Source organism: Leptodactylus fuscus, chromosome 6 (assembly GCF_031893055.1).
Source record: "Leptodactylus fuscus isolate aLepFus1 chromosome 6, aLepFus1.hap2, whole genome shotgun sequence".
In the NCBI taxonomy this organism is placed as follows: Eukaryota; Metazoa; Chordata; class Amphibia; order Anura; family Leptodactylidae; genus Leptodactylus; species Leptodactylus fuscus.
This window is the reverse complement of record NC_134270.1, coordinates 165,128,511-165,149,531: the sequence shown is the minus strand read 5'-3', so window position 1 is coordinate 165,149,531 and position 21,021 is coordinate 165,128,511. Positions and strand designations below refer to the sequence as shown.

Genomic DNA, 21,021 nt, shown 5'->3' with positions numbered 1-21,021 from the left:
GTGTCAGTATGTCATCCTCCTGTACCCCAAGTGTCAGTATGTCATCCTCCTGTACCTCAAGTGTCAGTGTGTCATCCTCCTATACCCCAAGTGTCAGTGTGTCCTCCTCCTGTACCCCAAGTGTCAGTATGTCATCCTCCTGTACCCCAAGTGTCAGTATGTCATCCTCCTATACCCCAAGTATCAGTATGTCATCCTCCTGTACCCCAAGTGTCAGTGTGTCATTGTCCTGTACCCCAAGTGTCAGTGTGTCATTGTCCTGCACCCCAAGTGTCAGCATATCATTGTATTGTACCCCAAGTGTCAGAGTGTCATTGTCCTGTACCCCAAGTGTCAGTATGTCATCCTCCTGTACCCCAAGTGTCAGTATGTCATCCTCCTGTACCCCAAGTGTCAGTGTGTCATCCTCCTGTACCCCAAGTGTCAGTGTGCCATTGTCCTGTACCCCAAGTGTCAGTGTGTCATTGTCCTGTACCCCAAGTGTCAGCATATCATTGTCCTGTACCCCAAGTGTCAATGTGCCTTGCGGGCACCTGAGGATCAGAACAATAGCACACTGATGCTGGGTGACTAGAGATGAGTGAACCAGTCCATAATGAATGAGGTTTGAAACAATAACAACTTTGGGTTTAAATAAATCTTTTGCATTGTGATTTGCATAAACTGAAGAAAGTCAGAATAGGATATATAGGAAATAATACACAGATAATACTTTGCGGGGGTTCTGGCAGGGTAGCACCACTAATGAGGTGGAATGAGGTAGTTGCCTCAGGCGGCACTATTGCAGGGGTGGCAATATTAACATTATTTTAAACTTTTTTGTCCTACACTAGCCTAAGACAGGCCACTCTGAAAACAAAACTGAGCGGCCCTGTACTGGGCTGTCTTAGACCTCTGTATCTCAGTGCAGGCGGCGATGCTAAGACATAATCATGCCTCCTGTGCTGAGATGCTGACGTCTTATGTGCGGCCGGGTGCAGAGGAGGCAGCAGCAGCTCCATCAAGGGATTGAAGGTAGGTGAGTGAGAATACTTAGTTTTTTTTTACAATAGGCCACTACCTGCCGGAGTATCCCCAGCAGATAGCGGCCTATCCCCATACCTATCCCCAGTCCTGCTCATGGCCGCTCCTCATTTGCCCTTCTGTGAGCAAGAGCTGGTCTGTGAACCTCAAGTACTACCACTATTATTATACTCTGGGGTCTTTTCAGACCCCCACTTATGATAATTGGAGACTCAGGGGAGGTGAAGAATCATAAAAAACACTGTTACTCACCTCTCCTTGGATCCAGTGTTACTCCTAGCAGGCTTCAGGCCTCTATGGTAATCTCCCAGACATCACGTGGACAGTCCATGTGACGTCTGGGACATTATTATAAAGGCCTGAAGCCTGCCAGGAGTAACACCCGTTGCAGAAGAGGTGAATTAGTAAAAGTGTTTTTTATGTTTCGTCACCACACCTCTGAAAAGACCCCAGAGTATAATAATAGTTCATGTGTGAGCGACTATGGGGAATAATAGAAGTTGATTGGGCAACTGTGAGGCATAATAAAGAATGGGTGGGCAACTGTGGGCAAAATAGAGGTTGCAGGGGCCACTGTCTGTTATGCCCCACAGCGGCCCCTGCAACCTCTATAATTTCGCATGCAAGGGACATTTATAACAGCATTCATTAGGTTCTGGGGAAGGGAATTGTACATGGGTCTGGTGGAGGAGACTTTGATTTTACTGTGTCACTTTGTATATCCATCTGTCACACTCTTAGATCAGCAGCACAGGTTGTCTATGTCAGTGAGGTAATGCATCAGGGCTACTGTGCTGCAGCAGTTGCATCAACTTCAATCTTAGTTCTCAGAGACAAAATATTCATAGTCCGTCTTTACTGTGTCCAAGACCAAGAATAGACAATTTACTCACTCCACTTAACACTCTGTTTGCCTGTATCTGGCGTTATTTCGCTAATTTTTCCCTTCTCAAGTGTCAAAAACCTACATAAGTTATAAAAACCATATTGTCTATTTCATTTATTTTTTTCTCTCGGAGTGGTACAGTAAGATTTGCCCATTTTCTGTACCAACAAAACAAACCTATGCACTACTATAACTTTTTTTTATTATTTTTAATTGAGTTTTTGCTGCATAGAAGTGATTCAGTACAATGTGGTCCATTTTCCGAACACACATACACACAAAAAGTGTGTCATTAAACCAGCTCCCATCCATCTACCCATAGCCATAGTTGTGGAAACACAACTACAGATGAGCGAATACCGTTTATTCGATTGAATATTAAGGTATTCGAGATATTAGATTCTAATTGAATACCATGCGGTAAACGTAGTAAAAATTCGTATCCCCTCCCACCTTCCCTGGCGCTTTTTTTGCACCAATAATTGTGCAGGGGAGGTGGGACAGGAAGGAGGAAAACGGAGACATAAAAAAAAAATAAGGAAAAAGTCATCGAAATCAGGTGACCTCGGAATTATAAGAATAGTATCAGCCATATTTGTCTCAGATGCAGTTTGGAGAGCTAGGGAAAGACATTGTGAGCAGGGTGAGGGAGAAAGTTTAGCTTATGCTAGGCAGGAAAAGTGAAAAACAACAGCTGTTTTCAGAGGTGCACTGCAGGAAGAGTGTACACATACAGTGAACCTGCCAAAGATGCGTCAGGGTAGCATCAAGGGACGGGGGGTGAGGACGTGGATGTGGAAATTCAACTGGGGATCCAGTCCACAGTCCAGGTACTGGAGAGGGGCTGTCAGCAGTGCCCCTCGTCAGTAGCACAAGGGTACGAGGACGGGGACGAGGAAATCCAGCTGGGGATTCAGTCCACAGTCCAGGTACTGGAAAGGGGCTCCCAACAGTGCCCCTCGTCAGTAGCACAAGGGGGCGAGGATGAAGAAATCCAGGCCGCAGTAGCTCGACTCCAATTATATACTGGAAAGGGGCAGCCAGCAGTGCCACAACATCAAGCAGGGTGCAGGGTGTAGTGCTGACGAGGCCCGAGCACCAGGAGCCTATACTAGAGTGGAAAGCAGATATTGTGGACCCACAACCAGCACGTCTCATTCACAGTACTGACAAGACACAGTTCCATGTGTCTGTGACAGCACACAAGTTCCTCGTCCTCCTCCTCGTCCTCCTTCTCCAACACCACCACCTTCACCACAAATAAATAGTTAAAAAGCCCCATTAATATTTTAGGGCTCCGACCAAAGGCCTGAAATCTAATTTTTTAGGGGTCACCCCAAAAACTAAAACTCTGCTGGATAAGGGCTCAATTCACCCAAAGGGCCTAAAACAATGCTGGTGCAAGGCTCTAGTCAGCCCAAGGGCCAAAAAATAAAACACTGCGGGTTAAAGGCTCAACTCAGCTCAAGGGCCAAAATCTCTGCTGGTGCAAGGCTGTACTAAGTTAAAGGGCCTAAAACTCTGCAGGTAGAGGCTGAAGTCACCTGAAGGGCCTCAATCTCTGCTGGGAGCTCAGCTTAATAGTGGGGATGGGTTACATTGTTGCTAAGCATATATAGACAATGGCCAGTTATCACACCTCACTGTCAGCAGGAGTGCTTATCAGCAGGGATTGTTTATGCTAAACTCTGCTGTACCTCTTTTAGTGTTATCATGAGCTATAATGACCCAGTTCACTATTACCTTTAATGAATTGAAGGAAGTGCTTGCAGCTTTTTAGACTGTCTTGCGTTTATGATAAAGACGGATCAGGCATCAGTAGTGCAATAGAGCTGTATTGATCAGTAAATAGTTCAATGTCTAGTTTACATCACAAATAGGACTATTCACAAGGAGCCCCTACAACAGATTACCCTAAATTACACGCCCTGAACATAAAGAAGTGGGGGATTGTAAGGGCGTGGGTGAACTAGCACTTAGATTACATGATTGTACTGTTTGTGAACTGGGCCTTTTTGAAATTTAACTGAAGCGTCTTCTATTAGTCTCTTCATCGTATGCATTGCGCTGGAGGACATGTTAAGGCGTATTTACCCATAGGTCTCTATATATACGAAGATAGGGGCAAAAAAATTAATAGGGTGAATAGCAGACCACTATTTCATCACTATATGTCTGTGTCTTTTTAAATTTTTCTAATAAAGTTTGGAAGTTTTAATCACACATTTTTGCCAGAAACCGGATTTAAGTTAAATTACCCATTGAGTTGAATTGCATACTATTGTGGAGGAAAGAAGTTTTCCAGGTATTTTTCCACTTTCATAGAGGTTCTATTGAGTTTGGAAAGTGTGTAGTTGATAGACTGTTATAGTGGGGTAATAGAGGGACTTGGGCATGTTAGATGCCCCCGGACATGCTTCCCCTGCTGTCCCAGTGTCATTCTAGAGGTGTTGGAATCACTTCCTGGGGTGTCAATGTGGACTCGGTGACTCTCCTTAGTTGAATTTGGGTTTCCCCTGAAATGAGCATTTTTTCTCCATAGACTATAATGGGATTCGATATTCGGTCGAATAGTCCAATATTGAGGGGCTACTCGAAACGAATATCGAGTATTTCACTACCTGCTCATCTCTAAACACAACTTTTTTGTTACAGATTTTGTTGCGGTTTTTTTTGGTTTTTTTGAGGCAAAGCCAAGAATGGCTACAAAAAGAATGGGATATTTATAGGAAGTTCTACCTTCTGCTCAATCCATTCTTGGCTTTGGTTAAAAAAAAAAAAAACACAGCAAAACCTGCAAAAACAAAAAAAAGCTGTGTTTCGCAACATGGGACCCCAGCCTAAGGCAAACACAGCCGAAGTTCCGGCAATGTGAAAGTGACATATATGTCTATGGAAAAACAGATGGTAAGAAATGGACACAAACTCTGAGTTTAGCCATAAAAAAGGACATTGACAGCGCCATGTGAATAGATTCATTGACATTCATGGGTTCTATAATGGTCATGTGACCAATGTTTCAAACACTGCCTTCCCATGGTCATTATTCACCATGTGACTATTCGCCATCTTTACACCTGCACGGACACGCACGGCCATTTTTCATGGACATTCTGTCTGTGGAAACCAGCACTGTCGTCTGTATAAGGCCTAATTTAATATCATGTATTAGTTGAATTTCTTTGGCTCAATTGGAACACACATCGTTGAGGCCATTTCCATTTCATGCGCTCCCACACAGTATAATCCTCCTACAGTCACCCGTACATTATATGTCCCCCCGCTATCTCTTCCCCAGTTTCATATAACCTCTTCATCTGCCCCCAGTTTCATGTCCCCCATCTCTTCCCCAGTTTCATGTCCCCCATCTCTGCCCAGAGCTTCATGTCCCTCCATCTCTGCCCCCAGTGTCATGCCGCCCCCCCCTTCATCTGCCCACAGTTTCAAGTCCCCCATCTCTTCCCCCAGTTTCATGTCCCCATCTGTTCCCTGGTTTCATGTTCCCCCATCTCTACCCAGAGCTTCATGTCCCTCCATCTCTTCCCCCAGTGTCATGCCGTCCCCGCCCTTCATCTGCCCACAGTTTCCTGTCCCTCCATCTCTGCCCCCAGTGTCATGTCGCCCCCCCTTCATCTGCCCACAGTTTCATGTCCCTCCATCTCTGTCCCCAGTGTCATGCCATCCCCCCCTTCATCTGCCCACAGTTTCATGTCCCTCCATCTCTGTCCCCAGTGTCATGCTGTCTCCCCCCTTCATCTGCCCCAGTGTCATGCCATCCCCCCCTTCATCTGCCCCAGTGTCATGCCATCCCCCCCTTCATCTGCCCCTTCATTATATTCCACCTTAATGTTTAAAACGAAAAAAAAAACACACTCACCTTCCAACACTCCCCCGCCGCCCACTCAGTCTCGCTCACTCATATAGTTGTAGCCGCGATGTTACATCATCACATCGTGGCTACACATACAGAAGCCGCAGCACAGCGTTAAAGCAGGAGCTGGCTGTGACCCACAGGTTGAGAACCGCTGATCTAAACCATGTCCCCATGCCAAAGAAAGTCAGAAAAAATGGGCAAAAACTATAAGTGGCATTGGCATTGGATCATGGTATAAACTTTGTGTATCTTTGCTTGACATGTGGGTGGGCATTCTCATTAAAAGGGGTGTGGCTTAAATGCACCACGGTGAGCAAGAAATGCGCCAAAATAGTGTCGCACAAAGTAAGCCAACTGAAAGGCGATATAAACTTAGACAAGACAGTGTAAAGATACGTCAGAATTATCATCCAGCTTCAGTCACTGTGATAAACCTGGTGTAGTTTTAGACTTCCTCTCTAAGTTTCTACCATTGTGTGCCTAAAATATGCATTTTACACCCGAACGCAGTTACCATAGTGATCAAATTATTTCTATTTTTATGTTTTCTCCTGTATATCTTTGATTTATAATATGACAATAATAATTCCGATGTTCTTCAGATCAGAGCAGCAGGTTTTATAACAGTCACTGACAAGCAGGAAGCGAGACCCAGCATGCAGTCTGGACTCCTGCCACCAGAGAGAACACTTGTCTTTTCCAAACTCGTCCGACCGCTGCTAGGCGGAACGCGGAGTAATGAGATGTAATAACCCAGGAGCCAAATAATTAATGGAACTGACAGGTAATTTGTTTCCCAATACGTCCCGACTTATCTGCTGTCACTAAACACTGCTCCTACTATTGGGGCCACAGGGTCAATAGGAGGTGATTAAATCAAGAATATTAATGAATTGGAGCGGACAAAAGAAGGTTAAAAAGAAAAAACTATTATTTTCAGACACTGACATCTTGGAACGTTCGGTTGTGGTGAGTAAATTGAAGTAAACAGGGAAAAACATGCTCAAGATGCCACAAGAGAGCCCAACAAAGAAGGTGAGGAGGTGACGGGTTATTCTTCTACACCTGCCCTGGGACTCCGATTATTATACTCTGAGATCTGACGACACCCTAGAGTATAATAATAATCCCCAAATAAATTTCACGTTGGCCAGATTCGAGATTTTTCAAATTTTGTAAAGATTCCAGCAGTTTGCTTATTTCTATTTGTTACATTGTTACAAATTTATTATTTGTGCAAATTTTTTAAATAAATTTTTAGAATTTTCCCGAAGAATGGAAATAATTTCTGATTGTATTAAAGGGATAATTAAATCTGTAGACAATTAAAAGTTAAACATTTTAGTAAAGATTTTCTCTAACCATCTGGATACAACCATGAATACGGGAATAGGGTTGAACAATCAGAAAGATCGGGATCTCGATCGGCGATCGAGCAAATTTCACGATCGGGATCGGCTGGAAAATGATCGGAAATCGGATTTTAAAATCGATTCTGAAATCTCAAGATCGGCTCAACCCTATACAGGAACTTTCTATGGTCAGATGATCAGCAATAATTCCCTTATGGTGACTAGTCTAGCTTTTCATGTATGTAGTGTCCCCGTCTGACAATTCATCCACAATATGGACATCATGGCTGGGGTGTCTGATAAGTTCCTTCTTTCATGTTCATCCTATCTATTGGCAACCGATCAAGACAAAAGATGTCGCCACTAAGAAGGTTAGAAAACATCTCTAAAAATATTTACAATAAAATTTAACTTGCTCCCATTTTTTATATGGATATTCTCAAGGAAAAAACCCTTTAAGTAACAGAATGATATGTGTCAAGTATTGAGACTGACACAAGGCTCGTCGCAGTGGGCCCCTCCCCCCCCCCCGACCGACACCGACGCCGAAGACCTCGACCGCCCCCCTCCTACGCATTCCAGCGCGTTCTATTATCCCCCATAGTGGCCCCTGCACACAGGATTATGCCCCATAGTGGCTCCTGCACACAGTATTATCCCCTATAGTGGCCCCTGCACACAGTATTATCCCCCATAGTGACCCCTGCACACAGTATTATGCCCCATAGTGGCCCCTGCACACAGGATTATGCCCCATAGTGGCTCCTGCACACAGTATTATCCCCTATAGTGGCCCCTGCACACAGTATTATCCCCCATAGTGGTCTCTGCACACAGTATTATCCCCCATAGTGGCCCCTGCACACAGGATTATGCCCCATAGTGGCCCCTGCACACAGGATTATGCCCCATAGTGGCTCCTGCACACAGTATTATCCCCTATAGTGGCCCCTGCACACAGTATTATCCCCCATAGTGGTCTCTGCACACAGTATTATCCCCCATAGTGGCCCCTGCACACAGTATTATCCCCCATAGTGACCCCTGCACACAGTATTATGCCCCATAGTGCCCCCTGCACACAGGATTATGCCACATAGTGGCTCCTGCACACAGTATTATCCCCTATAGTGGCCCCTGCACACAGTATTATCCCCCATAGTGGTCTCTGCACACAGTATTATCCCCCATAGTGGCTCCTGCACACAGCATTATCTCACACAGCATTATCTCCCATAGTGGCCCCTTTTCAGACCCCAGAGTATAATAATCGGAGACCCGGGGGAATAAAAACAGAAAAACTACTGTTTCTTACCTGTCCCCGGCTCCTACGCTGTCTTCTCTGCTGCCGTCCTTCTGCAATGACGTCGGACATCACATGACCCGAGACGCAGGCCAGGTTCATGTGACGTCAGACAACAAGGAAGGAGACCTGGCAGGATCATGGAGAGGTAAGTAACAGTGTTTTTTATGTTTCTTACCTTTCCCAGTCCGCCGATCATTATACTCAGGGATTCGAAAAGACCCAAAAAGTATAATGATAGCAGAGGTAGCGGCTGTCACCGGGCCCCTAATGTCCCAGGCCCTGTGGCAGCTGCCTCTGCTGCTATGGCGGTAGTTACGCCACTGGCTCTTCGCTATAAAAGTCCATAGAAAGGAGAGGGAAGAGCGAGGAAGTGCAGGACATTGGAGGAGAAAAGAAAAGCTTAGGCTGATGATGGAACTGAATAGAAGCATTTTAACAGATCCAAAGCACTTTCCTCACATCATTACAGGTCAGGACTTCTCTATTTATGTCCTGCATGGTCTTAGTTGAGTTCTTAAGTGAGAGAAACAGTTATAGAGCAGATTCTCCTGTACTTACTGTGTGCCGTGTATGGCGGCTAGTCTCCACCACAGCTCACAGGGAATGAAGACTCCAGACACACCATGCAAAGGGAGAACTGCTAAAGAATATAGAATATGAGTTATAAAATGGATGGATACATGCACATATAGCAACTTATCCTGAACAGTTAAATAAAATGACAGGTTCGCTTTAAGTGACAAGAAGCATCCGACATTGTGATTTATCTAGTTCAGGTCCTGATGGGCTGGACATGATGGACTTATTCCTTTTCGTTCTTTTAACCCATGGAGCTAGGTGGACCCCATAGCAGCAGAACTCGGCTGTATTAAAAAGAAGCCATGCCCATGATCAGTCTCCATTCTGATCGTCATCATTAACCTTTCAGATCCCTTGAAATACACAAATATAAACATAGGGCATACAAAATGGAGGTAGACACTAAGAAAGTGAATACATTTGCCAAAAAAAACAGGCAAGACTACCCAAACACAATTTATGAAAAATATAACAAAGTTTATTAATAATTAGAGATGAGCGAACAGTGAAATATTTGAGATTCGAGATTCGTTTCGAGTAGAGCCTCAATATTTGACTACTCGATTGAATATCGAGTCCCATTATAGTCTATGGGAAAAAATGCTCATTTCAGGGGAAAGCACTATTCGATTAAAGGAGAGTCACCAAGTCCACGAGTAGCAGGAGGAGAGTGTTTAGGAGGAGCGCTGTGCAGTTAAAGCACATGGACCCCATTATAGTCTATGGGGTCCGTGCGCTTTAACTGCACAGCGTTTGCAGTTGCGTTGATAAAAAGTAAGCTCCCTCGTAACCGCAAGCTGCCAGCTCTCCCGACTAGCAAGGACAAGCAAGCAGCAAATCAATGCTGGTTCTGCTGCAGGCTCGTCCTTGCTAGTCGGGAGAGCTGGCAGCTTGCTGTCACAAGGGAACGGACTTTTTCTCATAGGAATGCATTGACCAGCATTGATTGGCCAGTGTACAGCATTCGGCCAATCAACGCTGGTTCTGCTGGAGGCTTGTTTGTAAGGAGGCGGAGTCTAAGATCGGACCACAATGGAGACTGCTGTCGTCCGATCTTAGACTCCGCCTCCTCACAGACGAGCCCCTGGCAGAACCAGCGTTGTTTGGCCAAATGCTGTACACTGGCCAATCAACACTGGTCAATGCATTCCTATGAGAAAAAGTAAGCTCCCTCGTAACAGCAAGCTGCTAGCTCTCCCGATTAGCAAGGACGAGCCTGCTGCAGAACCAGCATTGATTTGCCGCAGGCTCGTCTTTCCTACTCGGGAGAGCTGGCAGCTTGCGGCTACGAGGGAGCTTACTTTTATCAGTGCAACTGCAAACGCCCCAACACATGTTTTGCCTGACCTAGCTTGATACCCCCCTGAGGAAGCCAGATCAGGCGAAACACGTGTTGGGGCGTTGTCCATGCATCACTTGGTAAGATCTGGTATTAGCATTCTATTTGTATAAGGAGTGTCCTACGTAGCCTTGTAACATTGTAACAATGTTACATTCAATCTGGCTACCATGGTTTAGCTATTGGACCACTATTATGTATTGTACATAAGATATTGGTGCTTGTATATACTACGGGCGCTATGTCTTCAGTCCCTCCCTTTTTACAGTGATTGTTCATATCATTTACCCCACCTACCTGTATGCTGGATTATTTTGGATGTGTTCTCCTTTTTCCCTTTTTCTATTTTTTTATTTACTTGTGTTTTTATGAATTCATTATTAATAAAATTGGTTGTATTTTTTTATAAACTGTGTTTGGGTAGTCTTGCCTGGTTTTTTTTTGGCAAATGTATTCACTTTCAGATGCCTTGGTCAAATGCGATCCGGGCTGCTGAGGCCCAGCAGTATGTGGGCAGCCTGTAATATGAGTGGATGGATTTATCAATATACTGCAACACAATTGTATTGTGATGTTATTACATTGGTGATCTGACCCTGTCTAGGGTTCAAGTCCTCTAAAGGGTCTTAAATTTTTTTATTTTTTTTTCTAATTCCACCCATTCTGAATTTTTTCAGCTTCCCAGTACATCATATGATATATTAAATGGTAACATTGTAAAGTACTGGTTGTCCTGCAAAAAATAAGCCCTCATATAGCTGTGTTGTTGGAGAAATTTTAAAAAATTATGGTTTTTGTAAAGAGAAAAAAAAATGGCTGCAGTATGAAGGGGTTAATCCCTGTATAACACTGCGCCCCATTATGCCCAGTGTATCCTTGTAGTCTGGTTGTTGCTTTAGCAGTGCTTCGTTCCTTGTCTGCAGTTTATACGTCTGTAGTTGTCTAGTACTTGCTCATTCGTTTTTGGCCTCGTCACAGTACTGAGAGCTTCTGGGTCACCCATTATATATATTAATATCGTTCCCTGTTTCCTCCTTTTCTTGGCATAAACTCATAATCCATGATTAAGAACATTCCTTTCCAAGAAGTCACATGAGTCAGCGTACAAGTGTATGTCAGTCTAGATTTACTTGTTTGCCACATTATGCAACATTTACTTTTCATGACCGAAGACCTGTCTTCCATGGTACATAATGTTACAGGACATTGGCCATACTCCATTGGCCACCAAACCATCACATGACTTTATATCGGTGGCCCCCATCTTATTATAACTGAATCCACATCCAATAAGAGACATATAGGGAAGACATTACACTAGGACAAGTTGGCCAATCCTTGTTTGATCATGGGGGTCCGGCCGCTGGAATCCACAACAGTGAAGGGGCCATGGCCTTTGTATTAATGAAGCCCAGCCATTCATACCACAAGTCAATGAGACATACCTGTCTTAACATGGTGGACACTGGTGGCAGATGCAACAGAATTAGTAAAAGGCCCCAAACTCTTAATAATTTTGGAAGTCCATTTTGCCAGAATTGACATCTGCACCAGTCAGCAATGGATGTAAATTGTCAGTCTGACTAGGGGTGGGATTGACCATAACACAACCCATGCAGTTGCATGGGGTCCCGGAGATCAATTGTGTCATGTAGCACTGGGTTGCATTATGGTCTTTTGGTTCTTTTTCTTAAATCGGTTGCAACCTATTGGATTATTCTAGCATCTATTATTTTACTCAGCCATCCTCATTCCTGTCCAGACCTTCTCCATTTATATCCTCCAGGAGGCGCTGTATACTACTTTCTGATACTAAACAGTATCTGGACATCACGTCCTGACATTGTTCAGTGTCTGGACATGGTGTAGGGTGTTCCCTGGAGGCTAAAGTGGAGGTGACCCTGAATAGGAGCAGTGATGGATAAGTCAATATTGGCATCACCTGCTTGAATAATCCACCACTTAGCAGCGATAAAAGGGGGGCAAGGCATTGTATAGGGCTATATATTGTGTAGGGGCCATAAAATGGGCCATGTTCCATCTGGAGGCCATAAAAGGGGACATTGTACAGTGTGGGGGCCTGTTAAGAGGGTAAATATACTGCATGTAGGTGTGTTAAGTGGACAATATTCTACATTATGCTGTGTGGAGGCCAATAAAGAGGGATTTTATGACCTGTAACTAGGTGGACAGCTCCTGTAAAGATGGGGCATCACCTAAAATGTTTAATAAGAGGGTCCTCAGAGATGAATTGGGGGCCCCCGAAATGACAAGTCCCCCTCTGAGTATTATCAAGGTAGACCTATAGGTTTTTCCACCACCATTCAAGCTTTGATGACCTAGTGTAACGATGGTGGTCTACATTCGCCATCATACTGTTACTCCCAGCAAGCATCACCCCCTGGTTTACATTGGTTTCTTCCAGTGCAGTCTATATTTCTCCATCTAGCCATCCTCCTGCTGCTTATGCACCTAGCTCAGCCTATAGGTCGGGCACGTCCTCGCATCCAGTTACTTGAGGGTTTAACAAATAAACCAGTGAGCCCTGCCCAGCCAATCCCTGGCAGCTCATTTCTATTTAAACCTATCCAGCCCTCTGAATTATTCCTGACCAAGAAAAGTCCTTGGATTCCAGTTCCTGCAAGGGGGTGTCTTGATCATTCATGGTTGAGCTTCAGTTTTGTGACTACAGCTTGGTTCCTGAATTTTTTTTTTGGTACTGTCCTAATATGCTGTTCTTCCATGTATGACATTTGGCTTCCCAAGACTCTACTTTTCTACTGTCTGCCCTTGACCTTTGGACCAGACTTGATTAGATTTTTGTCTGACCATCTGGTGCTGCCTCCTAGAGGTAGCGACCTGGTGGTCTCCTGCAATGAAGACCAGATCACTTTATAGGGGTTAACAAATAAAAACCAGGGGACAACACTCTTAAGAGTAGCCCAAAGTCAAACCAGTTAAGTGGCACATAGTCCATGATCATATTAGCCTACAAGGATATACCATCAAAGGTAACTTTCTATTGAACACTTTGCAAACACTGCTGAAATCCCAGGACGGACAGGTGGTGGATTAGATTAAAATAAAGAAGAAGTGATTTTCATATAACCCTGGTTCTCCATTCTGGCACTGGGCCCCGGGTCCGTTTCAGGACTGGGCTAGGAGTGAAGCAGCTCAGGCAACCTCTGTGGTCAATCACTGTTGCCAGCACCCACATGTTGGGTACATGGTGACACCACAATTAATACGTCACCAGTAACCAACCTGTTACCACTGAGGCCAATGTTTAGACACAGAGGTAAATTCATCTGCTTCACTTCCTGCTTCACTTCTTGCCCAAGCCAAGCCAACATGGAATGGATTTGGGAACCCAATGCCAGAAAAGAGGTACCGGGAGTAGGTGGGTATCACCTCTTCTTCATTTTACAATAGTACATGAGATTAGAAGGACTTTTCTGGGAGAAATACTAGTTATTGTACTTTTAAAATGGAGATGGCTATAACTACAGTCACTTCCAACTAATATGGTGCTGCTCTTCTATGACTCTCCCATACAAGTGAATGGGGTGGTGGTCAGTTGTGCTCACCAATGCTTTATTCATGAAGGGGTCTCAGGAACCCGTGTTCCCAGAAGTTGAACATCTAGAAATAATAATTATTCAACTACACTGGGAAAAGATGATAAATGTTGTCCGTGGCCCAATATCCTTAAATGGAAAATCACTATGGTCACCATTGTGGTTACATAAATATATGGAAATATTAGACCTGGACTAGATTGATCCATCTTCCTTCAAGCATGAAAGGGATTTTCCAGGGAAAACGTAATGATGAGTATAGCATAGGAAAATAAGAGTGATACCCAACCTTACTATCCCCTACTGTCTGCTTCTTAGTCCTGCTCTATAAGAAGGAGATGCCTGAAGATACCTACCTCATATGATTGACTGAGCCAGGCATTTTTTGTGTGCATGGCTGTAGCTAAATACTCATGGGCACCATGACCTTGCACAACCTCTTGCATTTAAGAACCATGGCCAACCCATGCATTTTAGCAGAATTTACAATTCTTAAGCACCCAACACATGATCAAATACAGTCTGGAAAATCTAGACCTTAATTTTCTGGACTGAATCTGGAAACCAGGACTCCCTGCAGAGACTGAAGATGCTCGGAGTGTATTTCTTCCTGCAAACTATCCCATACTGTATACATTATATAGGAGTATACAGTGACATTATAGGGAAGCAGTGACTCAGCATCTTGAAAGGAGTCCTGGATTCTGGACCATATTCAGATCTGGAAATTTGAGTAGTATAGAGAATGGATTTTCCATACCATATTTGCTCATAACCCTATACAGCATTGACCCATCAATGGAGCACCATCAGCCATACTTGTTTCTAGATTAGGGGCACAAGCCCTGAGACATATGCCCTTGTCCTCCAAAAATTTACATATTGGAGACAGAATATTTCTAAGCCAACTTAGATGCCGATGGTGATGGAACAAAAACTTATAGATTCATAGATGCAGATGGAAGATGGATGAAGATGGAGCACCCACCATTTGTGTCCATCACCCTTCATTCTAAATGTTAATACCAAGATGATAGCCTTCTACCATCTTATTTCTTAAGTTTTCTAATGGAGAAAGTCCTTTGTAGAGAACTCCTTCCCTTAGAAAAAATAACAAATAAGATGGTAGAGGGTTCCATCTTGTTATTCCCATTAGAATGAAGGAGGATGGACACAAGTGGAGGCTCCTCCATCTTCCTCCATCTAATTTTTTAATTTAAATATTATTTATTTCCCTTTTACCTCAATTCTAAAAAAAATTCTATTTAAATTTGTAAAAAAAAATTTGCAAGAATTATTTTTGAGATTTCTCCAGAAAAATTCTTATTCTGCCTAGTGAGTGTGCAAACCTATCTGATGGCTTACCTGCTCCTCTTCTGCACTGGACTGTGACTACCTTGCTTAGCATGGGGCAGTGGTTATATAGGTTACCGGATCATAACCGCTCACTTCAAGAGACAATTTGCATATCTTAAAAAAAAAAAGTAATCACGTCCAGCGCACCGCCCTTCACCATTGTGCAAGATGTATTCAGCTCAGTACGAGGAGACTGGCAGGGAACCAACCTGAAGATTTATAGCAAGTGACAGGGAAAACTGCTTATGATAATTCATATAGTCTTGCGGCACCTCTGCAGGACTGGATGTGACAGGGTTTCAAAAGTCTTCACACCCTATGTGAAAGTATGTGGATAGGTCCTTATCTACATACCTAAGGTGGAAGGCAATTATACGATATTTAGGTGCCAATAATGCTAACAAGGACCTCTACCTGTGCAGCAACATGGTGGCTCAGTGGTTAGCACTGTGGTCTTGCAGTGCTGGAGTCCTGAGTACAAATCCTGCCAAGGACAACATCTGCAAGGAGTTTGAATGTTCGTCCTGTGTTTGCGTGGATTTTCTCCCATACTCCAAAGACATACTCATTGTAGGGCTCACAATCTTCATTGAAACAAGAGGCCCCCTGCCTTCTTCAATCCCCAGTTTCTGAGCATTTCAGTGCAACCTCTAAGACCCTTATAGATGTGCAAGTGCAAGGTATTACGGTCACATGATCATCTGGTGGGACATGGTGCTGACATAGGAATGGGGCATAGGCCATACTCACCAAAATTTGTTCCAAGTGGAACTTAGGGTTGAGGGTGGCCATTCCCCCTACATGACCATGACCAAGACCATGCCCATTATTGTGATACAAGTGCAGAAATGTGACAACTACATCCATTTTGGGAATTAAATTAGCATGTCCCACGTGTCCACGTCCTATATAAAATAGGTATCCCCCCAGGTGTGGGAGACTTTCCTGCTCCTCTGGGAGTCTGGGAGGTTTCCCCTTATTTTGGGAGAGCTGGCATGTATGGTGTAGGGACAATAGGGCCATAATTTAAAGCAAAAGCCAATCCTGTTGGAGTTTTCCCAATGCAACATTGTAGCTTCCATAACCTCTACTCTCTAATGATAGAGATGGGGAAAGCAGCTGCAGGGAAAGTCATGTCCCTGTAGCTGATTTCATCTATTGTCTGAATCATCCTCAGCAACAAGGAACTGATATGAGTAAGAAGGCGATAAGTGGTATTACTGATAATACCATTGTAATACCCTGATGTGAAAGTCAAGGTTCATCCAAAGTGCACCTATTCATGAAGGTCCTTCACATTAATGCTGGGAGTAGTAGTGATGGGAGTTGTAGTTCTCTTCCTCTTGGTCAGAGTTCTTTAGAGGTTTGTTAGATGACTCACTTACTATATATTGCTGACCCAGTAAACACTTGGGAGTGTAAGAATCACCACAGATATTAAGGTGGAGTTAGCTTATACCTTCGCATTGTCTTGAAGAACAATTACTACATCATAATACAATAGGACATATATATATATATATATATATATATATACAGACGTAGGGGGTGTCACATTGTTGTTCTACTCTTAGGGGTTACTGTACATTGTACATGATGGTCTTCTATAGTAGGTGCACCTGCAGTCCTTTGGAAAACATAGTACTGTGCAAAGGTTGTAGGCAGAAGTGGAAGAAATGCTGCAAAATAAGAATATTTTCAGGAATAGAAGGGTTAATGGTTTATTTTTGACAATGGCAAGTATGGCGTAGGGACAATAGGGCCATATTTTTACGCAAAAGTCAATCCTATTGGGGTTTTCCCAATGCAACATTGTAGCTTCCATAAGAAAATGAGAATGGAGAAAAGAGAAATGTAAATCCCATCAGTGTTTGGTGTGACCTTTGTCCTTTGGAGGAGGAGTTCTGGAAGTGATGAGACGGCCCCCACAGATATAGCCCTGATCCCAATATCATCCAGTCTGTCTGGGATGACAGGAAGAGACAGAAGGATTGGAGCAAGCAACATTCACAGAAGATCTGTGATTAGTTCTCCAAGATGGCGGCAGGACCAACCTCCCTGCAGAGATCTGCCAAAAACTCTGCAAGTACCAAGAAGAACTGATGGAAGGCAAAAGGCAAAGCTCATTTTGTTCACACCCTAGGGTCACTGAGCTTATCAGCAGCAAGGGAAACACATTATGTACAGGAGAAACACTATGACACCCCGAAAATAGCTACCACCCTAACAAAGGCGGTCTTAAGACTGACCCTAGAAGCTCTATAAGCCCTATTTATGCCTCCTTCCCTTGGGTGGTCCCAAGACTGACCCTAAAAGCCCTATTTATGTCTCCTTCCGTTGGGCGGGCCTAAGACTGACCCTAAAAGCCCTATAAACCCTATTTATGTCTCCTTCCCTTGGGCAGTCCTAAGACTGACCCTGAAAGCCCTATAAGCCCTATTTATGTCTCCTTCCCTTGGGTGGTCCTAAGACTGACCTTAAAAGCCCTATTTATGTCTCCTTCCCTTGGGTGGTCCTAAGACTGACCCTAAAAGCCCTATAAGCCCTATTTATGTCTCCTTCACTTGGGCAGTCTTAAGACTGACCCTAAAAGCCCTATTTATGTCTCCTTCCCTTGGGCAGTCCTAAGACTGACTCTAAAAGCCTTATAAGCCCTATTTATGTCTACTTCCCATGGGCAGTCCTATTACTGACCCTAAAAGCCCTATAAGCCCTATTTATGTCTCCTTCCCATGGGCAGTCCTATTACTGACCCTAAAAGCCCTATAAGCCCTATTTATGTCTCCTTCCCATGGGCAGTCCTATTACTGACCCTAAAAGCTCTATAAGTCCTATTTATGTCTCCTTTCCTTGGGCAGTCCTAAGACTGAGCCTAAAAGCCCTATAATATACATAATAATAGGGTGTTAGGGTCAATTTTAGGACCACCATTTAGTATATTACAATAAACAAATGAGCTGGTATCAGATAAGTACCAGGTAATACATGGGTGGCCATGAGCAGTTTATGATTATGGGGGTCCCTGGTGGGGTACTACCCTCTCCTATGTCTCTACAATTACCAGTAGCACATGTCGATACAACCTGATCTTTATTCTATCTACATAATGGGCAGCTTTGATGCTGCCATATTGATATAGTGTTGTCAATGAAAAGTGTGATACTTTATTAAAAACCTCCTTGGCGGCTTGTAAGCCTTGCTTGCACAACTTTTAACAATAGTCCGGTTTTTATTGCTGCATTTCTTCAGGCACTTAGTATGGCTCGCCAATGGCCGTCCTCCAGAAAGCAGGGCTGTCTGTTTACGTCTTTGTCAGAATTATTTCCTCATTCTCCGCTCTGGGATTTCCCTGAATCAGAACTGAATAAACCTGGGTTTTCACCACCTTGGCGCCAGCATGGAGAGATCAATGGCTTATTCTTCTCTTTTTGGTTTTGATTCCTAGATCGAAAACAATGGTGTGAAGAACGATATACAGCTGTATAGTAAGAGACACCAATTGTTCAATCCTGTCTTATAAGTACCCAGTGTCATGGGCGTCCTTGGGGTCTATGGATTGTCTTCCAGTGGGCCCAGGTTCTGACCCAATCATGGACATTAACCTTGTGAATAAAGGGTTACTTGACACACGTTTCTTTGATGCCATGTTAAGTCTCTTCCAGTTGACCCATACAGGTCACTTCCATGGCCTAAACCATTAAAAAAAAAAATTGTAATTGGTATGACTCACTCATTCCCCAATTATATAAAAATTGGAATACACCATTATGTCTTAGAATGAGGGGTGAGGTGGATTAACCAAGCAGTAGAGTTCAAGGTGGACTGAATGGGAGCGAGAGCAACCCCAGGCACCGGTACGAGGTCAGATGCCTGGCACTTCTCTACTATCTGTCTTGGTCTTTGGGCTTTCTGCCATGTAGGTATCTCTTCAATCTGTTCTGATGTTATATCATGGATTCCTGTCTGAGATCTGGATTCTGCCATCTGGATGTCCCAACCTGTTCCTGATTCATTGTCCACCACCGGGTATTCCCACCGGGGATCAGTTATTTGAAACATCAATGGCACTCTATCTGAACCACTTGTACTTCACAAGTTATGGGATGTCACGTTAATTCATCAAATGATCACTCAAGGAATGGGTCTAATCTGAAAAAGCAAGCACAGCATTACTGTATATAATGGACAGAGCTGTGTTTGGTTTTCGATGAAGAGGATGCAGCATTTCTCTGAACACTGTGGTCTCTTTATATAGCTGATCAGCGGGAGTCCCAGGTGTCAGACTGATCCCCATCAATCTTTGTTGGATGACTTATCCTAATAAGTGACATCAATTAGTGGCATAACTAGCAAAGACTGGGCCCCCCCAGAAAACTTTTGACTTGGTGCCCACCAAGGCATAAGCACCCACTTTCCTGACCCCCCACACAGTATAACACCCCATTTACACACAATATAATGTCCCAAAGTGGCCTACAGACAGTATAATGTCCCATAGCGAACCCTTCAAATAGTATAATGTGTCATAGCAGCCCCTCCACACAGCAAAACGTCTCACTATGGCCCTTGCACACAGTATGATGCCCCATAGTGGCCCCTGCATACAGTATTATGCCCCATAGTGGCCCCTATGTGCAGTATTATGTACCATAGTGGCCCCTGCACACATAATGCACATAATGTCCAAGAATGGCCCCTGCACACATAGTATTATCCCCCATAGTGGCCCCTGCACACAGTATGATGTCCCATAGTGGCCCCTGCACACAGTATTATGTCCCATAGTGGCCCCTACACACAGTATTATGCCCCATAGTGGCCCCTGCACACAGTATTATGCCCCATAGTGGCTCCTGTGGACAGTACTATGCCCCATAGTGGCCCCTGCACACAGTATTATGCCCCATAGTGGCCCCTGCACACAGTATTATGCCCCATAGTGGCCCCTGTACACAGTATTATGCCCCATAGTGGCCCCTGCACACAGTATTATGCCCCATAGTGGCCCCTGCACACAGTATTATCCCCCATAGTGGCCCCTGCACACAGTATTATCCCCCATAGTGGCCCCTGCACACAGTATTATGCCCCATAGTGGCCCCTGCACACAGTATTATCCCCCATAGTGGTCCCTGCACACAGTATTATCCCCCATAGTGGTCCCTGCACACAGTATTATCCCCCATAGTGGTCCCTGCACACAGTATTATCCCCCATAGTGGCCCCTGCACACAGTATTATCCCCCATAGTGGCCCCTGTACACAGTATTATACCCCATATTGGCCCCTACACACACTATGTAGACTGTGGTTTAGGATCTTTTTTCATTTTACAAACCAATGGTAGATGGTTGAAATAGTCCAGGGTGAGGTAAGGATTTAAGAAACACTCATACTCATTTTCCTCAACTCTTCTGGGTATCTTTTCAGTGTCTGACAGTCCCTGGCATCCTCTTCTGGCCTCTTCTGGCCTCCGGCTGGTGTCACTATGCTGAGACCCAGCACTGAGATGTTGATGCACCAGACATGACCCCCGGGTATGTGATGTCACCTGGAAGCCAGAAGACGCCTGAAGATGCTGAAAAGATGCCAAGGAGAAGTGAGGTAAGGTGAGTATAACTGTTTATTATTATTATCCCTGTCCTCCCATTATTATACTTATTGAGGAGACTCCTATATCATGTGTGATGAACCCCTAAAGTTTTGTATTCAGCCAAAGATTAAACTT

At 44.1% G+C, this 21,021-nt stretch overlaps 1 protein-coding gene across 1 annotated transcript in view; it reads right to left on the bottom strand.

Annotated features, from left to right (window-relative positions):
• Positions 1-9,074, bottom strand: part of LOC142209001 (IgGFc-binding protein-like) — a 66,212-nt gene extending 57,138 nt beyond the window's left edge. Inside the window, exon 1 of the mRNA XM_075277929.1 lies at positions 9,000-9,074. The gene's annotated coding sequence lies outside the window, so the exon portion shown is untranslated. The remainder of the gene's footprint in view (positions 1-8,999) is intronic.
• Between the last annotated feature and the right edge of the window lie 11,947 nt (positions 9,075-21,021).